At 30.6% G+C, this 7753-nt stretch overlaps 1 pseudogene; it reads left to right on the top strand.

The window, feature by feature from the left end:
- The first annotated feature begins 1717 nt into the window (after positions 1-1717).
- LOC126549541 (coiled-coil domain-containing protein 6-like) lies at positions 1718-3094 on the top strand (annotated as a pseudogene).
- Positions 3095-7753: the final 4659 nt, after the last annotated feature.

Consider the following 7753-nt stretch of genomic DNA (forward strand, 5'->3'; position numbering starts at 1 on the left):
TATTATGACAAAATACTAAAGATTTCATTTAATACCCATCACGACCCACCTGTAATCACTATCATATTATAAAACCATAGAATCGTATGTACATTCCATTAAATTATCTATTTGACACGTGTCATAAAGAAAACCTACTTTCGCCGCGTCCATGCCGGAATTCAGTATTAGACACCTCTATATCTTAAATTAATACCTATACCTATCAAAGGTCAGAATTTAGATTTAACCTGCAACGTATACGTCATATATAATGACAGGTGTAGGCAGCTGCAGATGACCCTCAACCTAATCTTTTTTTTACTATCATTCGACTACAACCAGGCCACATGGTTTAAAAACTTTGAAAACTAAAATTTTGATAAATTTGAGTGAACCATGCACATAACATCTATGGCAAAATATTTTTCAGCGGTCTGAAAAGTATTGATATATTGTAACAAAATAACGTGTGTATGTAAATAATATATGTATTTAATAGCAATGCGCGGCGTATGAGTAAATAAAATGTTAAGATTACTTGAGTACTTACTATATACAGATCATATACCTGGATATATATACTGGGTGAACATTTAACGTTTAAATCACATTAAAATCTAACATTTAACGGACACACTAATCATTTAAAAATCTATCAAAATTTCTGAAAATATTTTAGTTACATAATTTTAATTAACTACCTAAAAAACACATAATTTTTAATAATATTTTAATGGCATTGTTGCATTTCAATTCCTCATTCCAAAACAAAATATTTTTTGGAGTACTTCTATGTATAAATATCAAATCTTTAAGTTTATGAGTTATAAGTGTTTAAAAATTAGATGAGTGGAGTGGAGTGGTACAGAGATACCCGCACAAAATATTGGTCCAATAATAAGCTCAAATAGCAAATAACAATACTAAATCTTAAATTTTGAAATGGTTGATATCGATGTTATAGGCATACTGACCGTACAGGTACTGCAAGCTATATTTAGATCTATACGTTGAATACATATTTTAATAAACAACCCGATAATGAAAACAATAATAATCCAATATCCGCACTGTGGGTTTTTTCATTTTTTATTAATTATTTATTTTTTTTTTTTTACAATAGCATATTAAGCATATAAAAAGCTAAACAAATTTAAAAAATCAATAAAAAAAGCCGAAAAAGCAAAAATAAGTTTGTTTATTTGGAATCAGAATGAAGTGAAACGAACTTATGTAAAAAAAAATTAGATTTCTTTCTCATATAATATAATAATAATATAAAAATGTTAAATATATAAATGCTTTAAAATCCAAGCTCCATTTATAACCATAATAATATACGTAAACTACTTCAATATTTAATTTTCATGGATCGAAACGAATGACATTTTACTTTTCAATTAGAAATTAAAAACATTAATTACCCGTGACGATAAAAAATAGTAAAATACAACCCCCCCCCCAAAAAAAAAAAAAAATTATGTACTCCAACTCATACGTCAAATAAATGTTTTCAATAGCTTCAGATTTAGTGTTTTCTGAAATATACACTTATGTGTCACGTCAAACGGATCACCCAGTATTATACGACTATACGTATAGACGACAATATATAATATTATACGCAAACTTCTCATATATAATATAATACATATTATATAGGTACCTACCTATATATATATATATATATATATAATGTGTGATTTTTAATCGAGTTTGTATATATTTGTACAGGTCGCGGCGGTTATTATGGATCTCACATACTTGGTCGTCGCCGTATTCGGAATGTGCGTCTTGCGGCCGTGCAGTTCGCTGCCTGCAGTCTCCGCTGCCGCCGCCGCCGCGCCGCCGCTGCTCCTACGCCTACCCCGTCACCGCCGTCGCTGCAGGTCGCCGCCGCCGAACCGGCCGGCCGCAATGACAAAAGGTCCAGGTCGCTGTTCCAGTCGCCGCCGCAGGCTCAGCATCAGTACCATCTCCACACCGGCGGTGCGGTCGATCTGTACGACGACGTGATGGACGACTTGCCGTATTACATGCAACACCAACAGCACCAGCACCAGCAGCACCAGGAACAGCAACAATTGTTGCAGCAGGATCCGACCGGCGGCGAGGACGACCTGAGGACCATCGACGACGACGACAACGCCATCGGTCAGGACATTATGCGGCTGTCGAGCCGGGCGCGACCCGCCAAGCCCGACTCGCCCGTGTACTTTATCCGGTTACCGCCGCAACCGTACATGTACGTGCCCGGTTACGGTTACGTCAGTCAACCGACCCGGTTGGAACCGCCGCCGTTCACTCAGCGGCCGCACTCGCCGTTCCTGAACCTGCCCCTGAGCTACGTGTCCAACGCCAAACCGGTGGGCATCTATACGCTTCCGCAGCAGCAGCACCACAACCAGCAGCAACAGCAACAGCATTTGCAGTCGGTCAGGCCGCCGAAACCGAACAGACGACCGCAACCGTCGCCCACGCAGCCGCCTCCGCCGCCGCCGCAGCCACAGCAGCAACAGCATCAACATCAACCGGATTCGCCGATCTACAATCTGGACAAAGGCCCGTACGTGTTCAACGGCCGTCCGACCGACGTGTTCCTGTTGCAGAGCGCATACGACAACTTGTACTCCGAAGTGTTGCAAAACATTTACCCTTAAATGACCGTCGCGCGATAAAAGACATTTTATTATATCATATTATATAATGTACTTTGTAATTTATTATTTTTATTATTATTATTATTATTATTATTATTACTATTATGATTATTATAATTATTAATCGCGACGCCGACTGCCGTCGCGATCGCCTAAAAAGACTATCCGTTCACGTGATCTTACGAATCAAAAAAATAAAAATATTAAAGTTATAAGGGATACGAACGCGACCGCTGATGTAAATATACGCATCATATACTCGAAACACAACGCGCGTATTATATTATATTTATTATTATTATTATTATTTACTTATACTTGTATTGTTATTATATATTTATTCGAATTTTTGTTTTTGTAATTTATTATTTTATCTTGTATGAAAATTATTTAAAATTACTGTTGTAACGTTTTTAAATGTTGTACATAATATTATATATTATAATAGTTAATGATTTCGTCTGTTTTCCCTTCTGTCCCCCTCAAAAAAATTGTACTAGACAATAATCGATTAAGTGCTCAATACTGTTGTGGTATATACGTCTTCTAATTTATCAAATAATAATCGTAATATTTAAAAAAATATTATGTATCGGATTTTCAAATTCAAATATCAAAAGTTGCCATTTAAAAATACAACTTAAAAAAAATAACATAAAGTTTAGTCGTTTTAAATTTATTGTTGTTTGGTTATAATTACTATACAAACAGAGAAAAAATAAAAATAACATAATTACTGTAGCATATTAAACAGATCACCTATACAGCTATAGGTACCTGGTATTTATATGTATATTATAAATTATACACTTTATAGTTAATGCACTGCAATGTATGTGTTGCAGTACTTTCCATACGATGCACACATGAGAAGTGTAGATATACATATATATTAGGTATTATAACTTTTCATTCGGTTATCGGCATTGTTATACTATAAAACCCTTTCAAGTACATTTGTGTGTACACACGCGTTCCTATACGCGTTGGACTCGCATAATATTATTATTATTATTATATATATATAAATATATTAAATATACTTGCCGTCTGCAATATATTATAGAAAATAGAAATGTGTAATTAATTAAAGATCCTTATAAACGTAACAGGATTTAATTTATATACCCGACGAAACGACATTAATCCTTATTCTCTACGCGCCGCAATAGTTTAGTTAAAAATATATTATATTTTATATTTTTCAATCGATCCGAGTGTATTGGACGGAAACAATACATTTCTACATATTATTATAAACCACTCGTAGTGAGTTGCCCGGGTTCTGTGCGCATTCCTCCGCCGGTAAACAATGTACATTTTATTTTGTTGTTATTTTTTTTTCTTTTTAACGTAAATAACATATATCATTTCAAATGCGTATGATTCTACAAAGACTAATTATGTTTCAATTGTTTAATTTATTGCCGTTTTAAGTAACGTCATGAAACCATTAATCCTTTATACAAACATATATGCAAGCCGCAAGGGGTTAACTATATTATGATATGTTTATTGTTTATACATTTTTACTGTTCATTGTGAAATGTGAACTATACTGTATAGTAGGTGTTACTATCAATATATTGTTACACTACATATGTTATTATATTTAAATAGTATTATCATATTATCTTAGTTAATATTTAATATCCACCAAGACACTAAGCTATTCACAGTTTCACACAGTTTAAGCGCGGGCAATATATATTAAATATACATATACATATTATTTTTTAGTTATATATTATCATATTATATAATTAAAAATTTATCTTTTATCTGGAACCTCAATCTTATACTCATAAACTTGATAAATTTAAATGCCTTAATGTCCTAAATATTATCAAATATATAAATTATAGTAAAATGTTGATATTTAATTTATCGGTTATCCAGTTGGATATCAACTATTGAAATATACAATAATACAAGTTTACCAAGTTTAGTATATCTAATATACATATGTTTCTTGAAATGTTCAAAGTTGTAAAAACAATGAATAGCATTATTATTTTTTTAGCCAAATAATAAATCATTTATTAAACATTATACAAAATAATAAATAATTGATTTATAAACCTCCTATGCATTCTAAGCAAAGCTTCTATTGCAGACAGAGAGTTACTTTTTACTTTTACACTAATTCACACTATAATTAACTATAAATAATTCATGAATATTCCTTAAAACTACCTACTATTCAGACAATTAAATTAAGTCGATCCTAAATAATCAATACATTTTTGGCCTATAGCCTTTTTTGTATAGTTTGCCCTAAGATCATATTTGAAATTCTTAGGATTTATTATAAAGGAATCTAAATTAGACAAAAAAAAAAAAAATGAAATATAAAATATAAAGCATATTTTTATACAACAAATATTAAAACAATAATTTAATAGATTCTACAAACAATACTATATATAAATAATATAAATTATCATTATAATTAAATGTGAATAAAAAATAACTTTTTATAGGTTAAAACATAAAACATTGCAGGTATAAGTCATTCATTATTGTTTTCATTATTGTTATCCCTCTAAATAACATAAAATCTGTTGTTTGTAAGATAATTAAGCTTAAAGCTAACGGCTATTAAAATAATAATTAATTTAATTGAGAACGTAAATTATTGTAATTTTCTACCTTATAGATATAACTTATGTGGCTATATAATATGAAACTATATAATTATCCGAGATCTGGCTACCTAAGAAGATATATACAAACATATAACCTCAAACCGAACATACACACAAGGAAAAATATATATTAACATTTTTAAATTTATGGCTAATCAAAGTTCACATGGTGTAACATAAATTGTATATTTTATGACATGGTATCCTTCTTAGCTCTTATACTGCATCGCCGGTTTAAGGTTTTGCAAATCTCAGAATAACCCATTTGTGGGTATAATACATTAACATATTATATTCCATGTTTTTCATTACTTCATGTAGAAAATCACATTGTAAATTTTAGATACATAAATAAATTATTATAAACCTATAATATAGAAAATGAGAAAAATTGTAATTAAAAAAAACTATGCTCAATATCCATATTACACACATGTTAAAGATTAAGATAAACATGGTTGAATGATGTAAGTCGATTTCCATTTGGACCAATTCTTCTGTTTAATAATTGGTGGACACTCTTATTTTTATGATCAGTGCACAATCCATACAGATGCTTCAATACTTGTTATATTTTGTACGATGATTGTAAGGGGTATCGATGCATCCGAAAAACAGGTTTTTTTTATATTTTTTAAATTTATTAAGCCGTTTATTAGTATTAGTCAGAACCGTTAGAAACCAGTTACCTATAAAGGCACTTGCGAATTCTTTATACTTTTGTACTAAAAAAAAATACACACACACACACACAAACACACAAACAACAAAACAACTATAACAGCGCCAATGTGGTTTATTTGACGATAATATGACCCACTCAAACAATAATAACATTATTTCCATCTTGTAATTATAATAAATTGTCTTATACATTAATTGCATACACATTATTACTCTACATAATATTGTAAAGTTATTAAATATATATTCATACTTTCATGACCCGTTACAAAATAATATTGGCTCTGACATAGGTATAATAGCTGTATACGTATATTGTGTTCATTAGATGATTATAATTAAATCCGTCAATATACACTACTGCAAGCCAAGATTAATTTGTTTATCGAATAAATTGCGTACGCCTTTCACACGCCTATTAAGCTATAAAGTCAAACCTAAGATATGCTTTCGATCATCGACAGCTTAAAATTATTTTTTAATGTACCTATGTTGAAGATAAATAAAAAATAACTAAGTACTTAATAGGTTTTTATTTCTATCATCTATATAGTATATTTTAAATATTGGACCGTGAATAATTTTTAATGATAACATTTTAAGTAACTACATTTTTGAAAATGTTGAGTGCCATTTTATGTATTCTTGTTACAGTATCAAAATATTTATTTCCATATCAATTAGTAATTTGAATGTTATATGTGTATACTTGACAGATTTTTAAACAAGTTAAAGAGAAATTATTTTTGACTCAAGATTTCTAAAGTCTGATATTAAATCACTATTAAGCGCCTTGGACCCGATGAAAATAATAAGATCAATGCGTTTATGTAGCATAAAAATATTGTTCAATCAACGAATACGTACGTAGGTACTAAGGAAGTACCAACTTATAAAAAATTGTTTTGAAAATATTTTAATAGAAAACAGTATAGAAAATCGGGCCAAGTGGATATAATTTATTATTTGCTACATTACGTTTTATAAACCTCGCGTCTATAAATTATAGTAAACAAAATACTCGCGTGTTTCCGCACATTACATATTATATGGCTCAAATCTGTGTCACTGTACTGGTTAATTCAAATATTTAATCCACCAAATATTCTATTATCTTTCATGCAAAAATAATATAATAATACAACCAAAAAATGTATTTATCAATTTAAATTTCGAATCGCTGAAATTTCAATTATCAATATTTAACAAAACATAGAACAATTTAACCGTAAACTAAAAACATAGTTTATCGTATGAATATGTATAAACTTTTAAAGTAGTTTTATTTATTTATAAGTTTTAAACAAAAATAGTACGCATATTCTTTTACTTCAATCTACGTATATAGAATTTATACCTGTCATATGCATATCAATAATATTTTTGGTCCGTTCCCGTTTGGCGATTCTATCATATTGCAAGTCTTATAAAGTGTTATTTTTTGTCTGACGAGGGCCAATAATCCTCCTTGTCATAAAATATGTTGTACGCGTGTCTGTACAATAAATTTAGGATACGGCGTGCACAGTCGAACGACCTTTAACGATCGGAAGAGTGCATTCTTGTTCATTTATTATAGAACGCTACGACGAAAAGTGTACGCTACCCTCCGCAATTGGGGTGGCTATAATGCATTTCTGCCGCGCCCCAAAACACGCAAACAACAATAACAAGTATCATAACTGCGTGGTTGAAAGAAAAATCATACATTATTTGATTGTGTTTGTGCGACACTCGTTTGTCAGACTATCGATTCGCGGATAGGACAGATATTATTAT

The sequence above is a fragment of the Aphis gossypii genome, chromosome 2 (genome assembly GCF_020184175.1).
Source record: "Aphis gossypii isolate Hap1 chromosome 2, ASM2018417v2, whole genome shotgun sequence".
Classification (NCBI taxonomy): Eukaryota; Metazoa; Arthropoda; class Insecta; order Hemiptera; family Aphididae; genus Aphis; species Aphis gossypii.